The sequence below is a fragment of the Mauremys mutica genome, chromosome 1, assembly GCF_020497125.1.
Source record: "Mauremys mutica isolate MM-2020 ecotype Southern chromosome 1, ASM2049712v1, whole genome shotgun sequence".
NCBI classification, from domain to species: domain Eukaryota; kingdom Metazoa; phylum Chordata; order Testudines; family Geoemydidae; genus Mauremys; species Mauremys mutica.
The window spans coordinates 128,080,311-128,092,549 of NC_059072.1; positions in this window are offsets into that span (position 1 = coordinate 128,080,311).

Below are 12,239 nucleotides of genomic sequence, written 5' to 3' on the forward strand. Positions count from 1 at the left end.
TGAAATTCTGTTTTTCCAGAGGTCATGCTTGGCCTCCATTCTATCTTTTCCTCTTAAACTTCATTATGGTCTTGATCCAAATCCCACGGAAGGCAATGTGTATCTTTCCATTGCCTTCAATAAGTTTGGGGTCAGGCCCTTCTTTATTGACAACATGTTTCTGCTGCTTGTATTAGAGATGGACTTGAGCTGTAATCCTGATGCGGATTTTTCCAACATTCAGGAAGTGTTCAGATCCAGCTTTTGGTTTCTACATATCCCTTGCTTCTACCCCACATATACCCCTCTCTTCGTGACATCATGATAGTTTAACACCTGATCCTGTAACGTGCTGATGCTTTGAACTCCTATTAAAGTCAATCAAGTTAAACATTAACTACAGGGTTCTCAGCTTCTTGCAGGATGAGGCCTTTATGCAACAAACATTTATGATCATGCAGTTTAAGGATTACAGGCCAACTCTGGCATAAGTGTGTGCCGCTGTATTCCAAAGATCCAAGTGGATGAAATCACACCCTCTTCCTCCTGGGCTGAACTTGGCTCTATGATTTCAGGTAAGGGTTAAGCAGAAAGACTAGATGGACCCTTGTTAGTAAAGAGACAAGGTGGGTGAGATGATATCTTTTATTGGAACCACTTCTGTTGGCGAGAGAGACAAGTTTCCTAGCTACACAGCGCTCTTCTTCCGTCTAGGGAAAGTATCTTTGGGTATCACAGCTAAATACAAGATTGTTAGAATGATCCCTTAGAACATGTGCTAACTACTTATGCTAAACTATCTGTTCCATCTTGTATTTAGCTGTGACACTCCTAAGTATCTGTCCCAGACCTGAAGAAGAGCTCTCTCTAGCTTGAAAGCTTGTCTCTCTCACCAACAGAAGTTGGTCCAATAAAAGATATTACCTCACCTACCTAATCTCTGCAATATCCCGGTACTGACATGGCTACAACACTGCATACAACATTGTTAGTAAAGGTTCTCTGTGTATGTGTCCCTAATGATACAAATTACCTTCTAGTACATATAAATAGAATTGTCTCAAAAGAGAGTGAAGTTACGACTTTATGTAAGGTGTTGACAGGTCTTTAAAGAATGAAGTATTTTAGAGGTTTTAGATTTTTCAAGTGATTAATCTGTCAGCCACAAGCACAACAAGGTTAAGTCCTTCCCTAGAACAGAAGTAACCAGCCTCAGCTATCCTGGCTGATCCCCACCTCCCAAAAGGTGGAGCTGCAGGAACAGTCTTCAGACTTTTAAAGAGCTTTTCAGTTTGCTCGAGAACTTTAAGTCAAGTGCAGATAATCCCCAAACCCACAGAGCAATTATTAAGATGCGAGGTTCATAACTTTAAGAGGCACTAGAAAGCTGCCAAGATGACATTTGTTTCCTATATAATAATAAAAGCAGGCAGCAGCATTTTGAGGCTGAGCACAGTTTGTGCACTTTCTGGCCTGACAGGTTTGGCAGGGCAGAAGCATCTGGCCTTGGAGTATTAAAAGATTTTTTTTTAATTGTATAAAAAATCGTGGAAATGTTGGGCTTCAGCAACCATATGACTTCTTCCCATGTTTCAGTGTTAATGGTCTGAGAAATATGATGCCTAGTACTCTATGTGTACGTTTCATTTTTAGTTTTTTTTTAACAAAACCCAAAGCCAGGCAACATGGAATGGAAGGTAGCAAGCCTTTGACAGTATGCTAGAAAAACAGTTTAGGAGAGGAAGGCATATAGCATATCACGGTAAGCTGAAGGGAGAACTCAGGTAAGCAGAATATAGTTACCTTAATTGGAATTTGGCCAAGAAACCAGACCAGCACCCCTGTTCTCAGAGAAAAGCACTGTGAGATATAAGCTAGGCAAGTTCTTTGCAGTGAATAATTTTGAAAATGGATTTTGCATTTAGTAGTTGTTTTTTATTTTTTGGTAGCAAATTATGAACAAAAACCTTAGATTTCTACTTTTTTTTTTCATTATTCAGCATTGAGCCTTACGTGAATAAGGTTAATAATAAAAACATTTTAGCCTTTCGGTTGTCTGCAAATTATTTGCTTTGTGTGTTTGTTATTCATAGTGTGGAATTGCTTCTGCTTCCTGATTGAATGAGTAGGGAAATCAAAGAGATTTCCAGATAGCTACACAAGAACTTCTTGTTTGACCTTTCACACACAAATAGGATTATTTGTAAAAATTTTACTTTCTGTAAACGTTCTTCTGAAGAAAAACAAACCCCATCATAAATCAGGCCATTTGTTTAGGTGCTTAAGTACAGCATTAAACCTGGAATTTTCAAATTGTTCTGTAGGAATAAGATACCCAACACCTACTGAAATTCAGTGGGGGTTGGGCAATTTAGTTCCCAGCCATAAAGAGTTAAAGTACCCACTTTGAAAACTTTGGCATATGAGTTTTGGATAGATTTAGATAGTGTGATCAATACCTTAACATAGCTAAGGAAAATAGTTGTGCTTTCATAATATATTACCTATTAAGGACACAGCTCAGTAGAACTGTGGTACTTATCAGAAAAATACTAGTTTGGAGTGAACTGGAACATTTTTTTTCACTATATAGATCAAATACAGAGATTTTCTATTTTTATTGGCTCAAGGCCTGATATGGAATTTGTGATGAAGAACCACAAGCATGTGCACCGTAGCTAAGATGACCTTGGAAAATGCACAGTACGATCAGAAAATCAACCCCTCTCCCTAAAATGATAACACGAAGTAAAAATGGTATTTTAAGTTTCCAGTTTTCAACTTTCAACCATATCTTCCTTTCTACGTGTCACTTCTTAGCATTTAAAGTGGTGGCCATTGCCAGCTATAAAGTTTGGTTCACAGCCAGCGACAATCTGCAATTTATTTGGCTTCTACCATCTTCAGCACCTAGTTCAGCTACCTAAGGGCAAGATTGTCTCTTTTCTTTCACACTCATGCAAGAGAATAAGGGGATGTAAGGCCCTTCCCTTACTCCCCTGCATGGGCTACCAGCAGCGGTAGTTAGAATGAATGCTGAGAAGTGACCAGGCTCCTTGCCCCTGCAGAGGTGGGTGGGGATTGGGTTAGCAGTGGTGGGGAACAAGTAGAGCTTTGGCCAGTACATCGGCCAGCACAGCTGATCTCATGCAGAAGGGAAAATAATCTGTTAGTGGTATGGGCCAGTAGCAGATAACTTCAGCAAAGGGGAACCTGGGAGAGAATTGTAACTTTGAGTCACAATTCCATTCTTGGACTGTGCCACAGATCTATCCAAACACCTCTCTTTGGGTACCCACCAGACTACTATGAGGAGATCCAACCTCTGAATCCCCATATGCTTTAAACCTCAGGTGTTTGAACAGAATCCAGGCACTGCTGCTGTTTTGAGACCTCTATGTGGCTTTGAGGCTTCAACTACCCAGACATTTGTTGGGAAAATAACACAGCAGGGCACAGATTATGCAACAAGTTCTTGGAATGTACTGGAGACAGTTTTTTATTTGAGAAGGTGGAGAAAACTACTAGGGGGAGGCTATTCTAGATTTGATTTTGACAAATAGGGAGGAACTGGTTGAGAATTTGAAAGTGGAAGGCAACTTGGGTGAAAGTGATTATGAAATAGTAGAGTTCGTGATTCTAAGGAATGGTAGGAGGGAGAACAGCACAATAAAGTTAATGGTTTTCAAGAAGGCAGACTTTAGCAAACTCGGGGAGCTGGTAGGTAAGATCCCATGGGAAGCAAGTCTAAGGGGAAAAACAATTGAAGACAGGTGGCAGTTTTTCAAAGAGACATTATTAAGGGCACAACAGCAAACTATCCCACTGCATAGGAAAGATAGGAAGTATGGGAAGAGACCACCATGGCTTAACCAGGAGATCTTCAATGATCTAAAACACAAAAAAGAGTCCCACAAAAAATGGAAACTCAGTCAAATTACACAGGATGACTATAAACAAATAACAAAAGTATGGAGGGCCAAAATTAGAAAATCAAGGCACAAAACTGGCTAGGGACATAAAAGGAAACAAGAAATCATTCTACAAATACATAGAAGCAAGAGAAAGACCAAGGACAGAGTAGGCCTATTACTCAATGAAGGGGGAAAAACAGTAAGAGAAAATGTGGAAATGGCAGAGGTGCTTAATGACTTCTTTGTTTTGGTTTTCACCAAGAAGGTTGGTGGCGATTGGACGTCTAACATAGTGAATGCCAATGAAAATGAGGTAGGATCAGAGTCAAAATAGGGAAAGAACAAGTCAAAAATTACTTAGATAAGTTAGATGTCTTCAAATCACCAGGGCCTGATGAAATGCATCCTAGAATACTCAAGGAGCTGACTGAGGAGATATCTAAGCCATTAGCAATTATCTTTGAAAAGTCATGGAAGACGGGGGACATTCCAGAAGACTGGAAAAGGGCAAATATAGTGCCAATCTATAAAATGGGAAATAAGGACAACCCAGGGAATTACAGACCAGTCAGCTTAATTTCTGTACCTGGAAAGATAATGGAGCAAATAATTAAGCAATCAATTTGCAAACACCTAGAAGATAATGAGGTGATAAATAACAGTCAGCATGGATTTGTCAAGAACAAATCGTGTCAAACCAACCTGATAGCTTTCTTGGTAGATAGTGAGGAAGTGGTGGATGAGGTATATCTTGACTTTAGTAAGGCTTTTGATACAACCTAGATGGAGCTACTATAAGGTGGGTGCATAACTGGTTGGAAAATCATTCCCAGAGTATAGTTATCAGTGGTTCACAGTCATGCTGGAAGGGCATAATGAGTGGAGTCCCGCAGGGATCGGTTCTGGGTCCGGTTCTGTTTAATATCTTCATCAATGATTTAGATAATGGCATAGTGAGTACACTTATAACATTTGCGGACTATACCAAGCTGGGAGGGGTTGCAAGTGCTCTGGAGGATAGGATTAAAATTCAAAATAATCTGGACAAACTGGAGAAATGGTCTGAAGTAAATAGGATGACATTCAATAAGGACAAATGCAAAGTTATCCACTTAGGAAGGAACAATCAGTTGCACACGTACAAAATGGGAAATGACTGCCTAGGAAGGAGTACTGTGGAAAGGGATCTGGGGGTCATAGTGGATCACAAGCTAAATATGAGTCAACAGTGTAACGCTGTTGCAAAAAAAGCAAACATCATTCTAGGATGTATTAGCAGGAGTATTGTAAGCAAGACACAAGAAGTCATTCTTCCACTCTACTCTGCGCTGATTAGGCCTCAACTGGAGTATTGTGTCCAGTTCTGGGTACCACATTTCAGGAAAGATGTAGACAAATTGGAGAAAGTCCAGAGAAAAGCAACAAAAATATTTAAAGGTCTAGAAAACATGACCTATGAGGGAAGACTGAAAAAATTGGGTTTGTTTAGTCTGGAGAAGAGACGACTGAGAGGGCACACGATAACAGTTTTCAAGTACATAAAAGGTTGTTACAAGGAGGAGGGAGAAAAATTGTTTTTCTTAACCTCTGAGGATAGGACAAGAAGCAATGGGCTTAAATTGCAGAAGGGCAGTTTAGGTTGGACATTAGGAAAAACTTCCTAACTCTCAGAGTGATTAAGATCTGGAATAAATTGCCTAGGGAGGCTGTGGAATCTCCATCATTGGGAATTTTTAAGAGCAGGTTGGTCAAACACCTGTCAGGGATGGTCTAGATAATACTTAGCCCTGCCTTGAGTGCAGGGGACTGGACTAGATGACCTCTTGAGGTCCCTTCCAGTTCTATGATTCTATGTGGACACTCAAGATGCAGAGCCTTTATCTGGTACCCCGTCCTGCAAGCTGAAACCTAGCAGTCCATCTGCCCAGGCCCAGTACTGATTCCCTCAGACTCTTTCCATAACTTAAACATACTATTTCCTAGATTTCCAGCCATGTGGGTGTCTTGGGTTCACAGGTTAACTCTTCACTAGCACTTGGTAGGTGTAAAACACACTACACAAAAACACAGGATTCTAAACAACTATTGCTCTTTAATTAATCACATGAGAAATACACAGCTCTATTAAAAATAACCCCTTCAGATATTTCTCTGCCTCAGTTTTCTCACTAACTCAGAGCACTCTTTGGGCTGGGGTCAGAGTCCTCTGGGGCCATCTGAGATCCTTCTGCTGCACATGGCTAGACTTCTCAATCATGGAGACTTTCTATCCCACCTAGCCTTCTCTAACTATGGTTGATCAGTGCTCTTCTTCTCTCCTGCCCAAACCATTCTGTGTGCCTCTATGAGTCTTCTAGTTTAAATGTCCCACCACTGACAACTAGTTCCTATGTTCACTTGCTGATGATTTTTCTGCTTTGTCCGCTTCCTCAAATCCCCTTGAAGGAAGTTGGAGAAGCATTAGATGACTTCCTTAGCATATTCATTGTTTGGTCAAAGTACAGTTGTTATGGTTAACATCCCTCCATTGTCCCCGATCTGATGGAAACACATGGACATAGAGGCATCCCATGATACAGCAATGTTTCCTAAGAACAACTTCACAATATGAACCAGATTCATAAACTGTATAGACAGATTCCCCTATTCATCACAGACTGCTCCTAAAGTAGTTCTGCTATAGCCTCCCTTTCCACAGGGTGAGTAGTAAGACTACATTCTATTACTAAATGAGCTGAATCCTTTGCAATGCTGACCACCTGTACTTGGCTAACTAATAACTTGCACCAAATTTCCATGATGCCATGAAGGGATTATGTGTACAATCATGGTTAGCAAAAGAGCAGTAGGTATTGCTCACTGTATGTTGTAGTAAAACTAATTTTAAATGGTGCTGGGAAAGGAAGGAGATAGTTCTAAATGGCTTAGGGATTTAGCAATAACAAACTAAAGGTCCTTAGTTCAAATTTTGTGCAAGTTGGTCGTGATGTTAATCTGTTTGTAAACTCTTCAAGGCAGGTACCATCTCTTTCTTATATATTTGTACAGTGCATACCACAATGGAGCTGCAGACTCTAGGCATAATCTCAGTATGAATTAATAATAATAAATAATAATAATTGGTGGATGTTTGGTAGCCTGTCTGAAATCAGTCGGTGGTGTCAGTCTACTTCCTAATGGACAGGTGTCCACAGCACAAAACTCACCATATTAATTAGTACTTTAGTTGGTAGACCCCCGTGGAGAAGCCAATGACGGAATGGCCATAAAGGTAGAACTATCTTCCAACCCCTATTGTTGCAACATTATGGATGGTAGCATTGCCGCTGCAAGTGCTGTACTTGTTATATTGATAAATGGCTTAATTCTCCAATGAAATAGTGGGCTGTGATGTCATGAGAAAATAGATTTTTTTCATCAAATCTAATGGGCCACTTTCTATGTTTTCCAATGACCAGCCAAGATAGGACAAACGAACCGAAACTCAGTCCAGATACGATGAATGTTCTCACTTCTTTCAGGAAGCAATCAGACAATATTTGGGAGTGATATCTGCTTCCAGTGTTGGAAGCGTGATCCCATCCTTTTCCAGGTTTGCAATGTAGGGATACTTCTGAACCCCAAATTGCTTCTGGATCTCCATATGGCTTCAATGGTCAGTGTGGGTTTTTTCATCTGTCACCATTTCTCTTAGAAAAGGCAGCTGCCACAGAATGCCTTCTTGATTTGCACTGTAGTGATCAAGTCAAGATCATATTACGTTTAGGGCCGAGTGAACAATTTGCAAAGAACAATTTATTTAGTCAATTTAACATTTCTTATATTTTGTGATTAAACAAATTTCAATCTATAGATTGCTCATATTGTTCCCTGAGACTCTTCCTTTGACTCTTTGATAATCACAATTTCATATTCAAGCTGTGTTCTGTTCCCAGATGGAGTGACTTACCAATCAGACAGGCACTTCATCATTAGTTAAGAGGAAGCTAGTCAAAAAATCTGAAAATTTTTCATGAACATTTAATCACTTCTTATTAAAATTTTAATAAAATTTTTCATCACAGTCTTTAAAATTGGAATATGTCAACAAGCTCTATAGCTAGTTGAAAAACAGAATGTTGTTTGCACAAGTTTTCATCCCATTTTTCATCAAAAATCAAAATTTTGAGGAAAAAGTTTTGGCCAAAAATTGAAATCTGGAAAATTGTAATCAGCTTTAAGACTGACAGATTTATAAACTGGCAGGGAGAAGGAAAAAATGGTCTTATACTATGTTCATGGCATTTTTATTTTTGTTTTACATTTGTATGTATTGTTAGTGAGAGTTATCGCAGAATGAGAGAGCCCATGTATCTTTTTTATAAACAAATTATGCTTGTATGTAATTGTAACCTCTCCTCCCTGGGTTACTTGGGAGCGAGAAACACTCCCCTGTGTCCCTGGGCGCCTGATGCTGTTGATGGTAAAGGAGATCCTGAGTATCTCCGTGGTGATGTTGGAGAGGTAGGAATCCTCAATCCATCCCTCACCTTCGGTCCTTTTACTTGCAAAGGAAATTAAAATTGGTGGTGCCTCCACCTGGATAGGCCCTGTACACACTCAATGGCATGCCTTGGGAGCCTCCAGGAATAAATCTAAACTAATCTGTGCAATAGGTCTAACTTAAAATACCAGTTATAAACAATATACATTTAGATTAAAGTTAACACACCTTTACTTAACAATTTAAGAAAATAGGACAACAGAGATTAAATATCACCGCTCATTTAAAATCAGCAGGGAGCAGTTCAATACATACATTAATTAATATAGTTTACAGTAATAAATTAAACTAATTTAATTTGCATTTACACTGCCACCATTTACTCCACCCTGGAGTGCACACTGCTCTGGATTTCAGAGTTCTAATCACTTGTGTGGGTGTGCTTGAAGATCTTGAAACTGGAGACTGCACCTTGTGGGTCCAGTGAATCAGTCCAGCCAAGGCAACAAGCTGCACAACTCCTATGAAGATTGGAATTGTCTTAACCAAATGTTAGCAACCCAGAGTCCTGGTTCGATGAGAAGACCACTCTGCCTCTTCTCAGACTCAGACAACTCCATGGGTGGCAGGTGAACCCCTACTTTGGGGAGGTAAGCCCCCTGCCCAAACCCAGAGGCGCCCCATCCTGCAACCGGAGGACCCCTGACTCTGGGTCTGGGGAGGCTTAGCCTGCCCTGGCCTTTGATACCTGCCACCTATGGACAATCCCTTAAAGTCTCTTTGCTGTGCCCCTTCCCTTGCAAGTACTTTCCCAAACAAGAGTGGTGGCTACTCACACTGCCTTCACTGTAGGCCTAGCTCAGCAGCTCTGGCCACAGCCAGAGTCTCTGCCCTGGCTCCAGTGAAGCCACCAAGCACCTCTGAGGCTCCTTGCTCAATTAAAGCCCCAGCAGATTGTCAGCAGCAGCTTCTGGCTTCCTAGCAGCAGCTCCTGCTATAGACAGAGCTCCACACAAGCAAGCTCAGCTCTTCTCCCAAAATGGAGCCCACAACCGCACCTCTCTCTCACTCCCTGGAAGAGAAAGTCTCTCTCTTCCCCCCCAAGGCATCATGGAGGCTAGATTGCAGCACACAAGATCTTCCCAATTGGAACACTCCCAATTAAAGTTCAGAGGCCCCTCTAGTAAAGGGTGCCTACATAATTATACTTGACGTCCAGATATCACAATGATGGTTTCATTAAAAATGCACCAATAGATAGACAGACTGGAATTAACACCAGGGCCACCCAGAGGATTCAGGGGGCCTGGGGCAAAGCAATTTTGGTGGCCCCTTCTATAAAAAAAGTTGCAATACTATAGAATACTATATTCTCGGGGGGGCCCCTGCAGGGCCCGGGGCAAATTGCCCCATTTGCCCCTGTAGCAGGGTGGACCCTGCTCCGGCCCTGAGGGCTTTAGAAAGCAGCCTGGCAGGGCTTGAGAGCTGCGGCTGGAGGCTGGGCTGATGGGGAAAGTGGCTGCAGCTGGGGGCCACGCCCCAAACCGAAGCCCTGGGGATTATAAGAGGCAGGAAAGCCAGACCCCAGGCAGAGTCTCTCTCTGCCTGTAGAGAGAGATGGGCCTGGCTGCAGGGAGCTAGACCAAGTACCTGAGGGAAGCAGGGCTGGGGACAGGCTAAGGAGCTGGGGAGCTCTGGCCTGGAAAGCCCCAGGCTGCGGCCTAGCAGAGGGCTAAAAGGTACTGGGGGGTTGCAAGGGGCAACCCAGGGGTAGGCCAAGGCAGCAGGTCCAAACCCCCTTTGCCTGTGATGAGTGGGCTGATACTGCAGTCTGCCCCAGGGTGTGGGGCTAGACCATGACTGTCAGTAGCCACTACTGAGGCAAGGCGGGGATAGTAGCGCGGGGTTCCCCTGGGAGGGGGAGACCCAATTATAGATAGCGGGCACCGGGTCCAGGGAGGGACGCCGGGGCCAGAGAACGGGCGGGTCACCAGCCTGCCGGGGGCGCTCCAGGGCCGGACCGAGGGACATTCCGGGACCGACCAGCAGGAGGCGCGGCAGGGGTGAGTACCACCCTGTTACATCTCCCCTCTCTGGGCAGCCCTGATTAACACCCTCGGTAGGTCTGACAGAGTCTGTTAATGTTCTGGCGGTGATGCAAAAGTCATCCATATACACAGGCTATTTTTATTTAATAGCTGGGTTAGTCTATTTTTGTCTGAGTTGCGTGACTCAAATTTGTACTGTTTTGTTTGTTTAAAAAAACCCAGATAATTAACAGCACATTTTTATATCAAAGAACAAATAACATCAATTAGATAATTTATATATTCAGTCTAGCAGCTTGGGCTCCCTTCTGTTACAGTTCAGGGCAACTGCATTGTTATCTTCCCCTTAGAGGTCCAGCAATGGCACACACTCTCAGGCTTCCAACTCCCCAGCTATTGCTTCTTCTGGGTGGAGACCCATGTCTCTCTCCCTTTCGACCAGGGTATTTCCAAGCTGCACAGTTCTCTGCCTTCACTGTGTCTATTGCAGCACAGTTTGCCCAAGGACACTTGCTTACTTTCTCTTCAGAGATGGTTAACAGGAGTAATTCCTACAGTTATAAGGTAACACACAGCACTTCCTGTGCAACCTACTTTATTCTTAAGGTTAAAAAAAATTACAGAGAAAACATATTCAAAACAATAAAAGAACCTACATTCATGCTAATAACCCCAACTCTAACATGGATTCTGACAGGAGCAGCCCTTCAAACCTCCACACAAGGGGATTCCTTGTGGCTACAGGTGCATCACAGCTTCATCTCAGAACAAGCACACAGTCATATGGGACGTCTGTATGCTCAATCCTTCCAACAGTATCCTAAGGATTGGGGCCCTCTCTGAACCACGGTTCCTGTCCATTTGCTGGATCAGGAAGAAGGCCCTGAGCCAGTTTAAAACCAGGCTATTTATCAAAAACCTCTTGCTTTGTCTCTTTGAACTAGTTCATGCACACTTTTCCAGGGGGTGGTTTCTCTGGAGATGTCACAGCCTAAATGAATGTGCCTAATAACCTTCTGCTGTTCTCCTATTCACTGTTCCCACAGAAAACCATACAAATTCCACAATAACACCTAAACAGTTGCATTTTTAATACCATGGACCCCCCCAAGGTATTAACCTAATTCAATCAAGTTTAACTTAATTCAAAAATATTCAATCAAGATATTGCAGGAAATTGTCATTCTGTCACACCTTCATTTACTGACTCTCTCTCAGTAGTTCTGTAAAATATTTTCCTTTTGGTGAGACCCCCTGCCTGCAACAGAACAAATGAAATGCTGTTGTTTAGCGATATTACTGGAGGTAAAATGACACAGTGAGGTGACTATTTGAAAAGGTGTGACTGTGAGTTTTGAGAAACATGGGCTAAGAGATGAAGATCCAGATCATCCTAAATTCAGTTCTTTGGGAGCAAGAGGTCAATAGGTGCTCAGCAAAGAATGTGGTATAATTATGTGATACTGAGTAATGATTTTTGTGACTATTTTGAGGCTTTAAGTCAGTCTGTTTATTTGTTTTCTTCTTGCACATTTGTATAAATCTCTAATTTTAAAAAAGCAACATCTGGAATGAACTTTTATTTGTGATGTAAACCACATCCTTTGACTAGTCTCCTTGCTGTTTTTGATATCGGCAGGGTAGTGTGGGGAAATCTGCACCGCTCATGCCTGACCTGCTCAGTGGATAGTTTCGACGGCTGTCCATCCATCATTTCTCAGGAACATTAAATTCACTAAGGGCCTGACTCTCCAATGCCTACCACCTTGTACTGTCATTCATACCTGTGCTCATTCCTGGTGTCCATCCCCATGC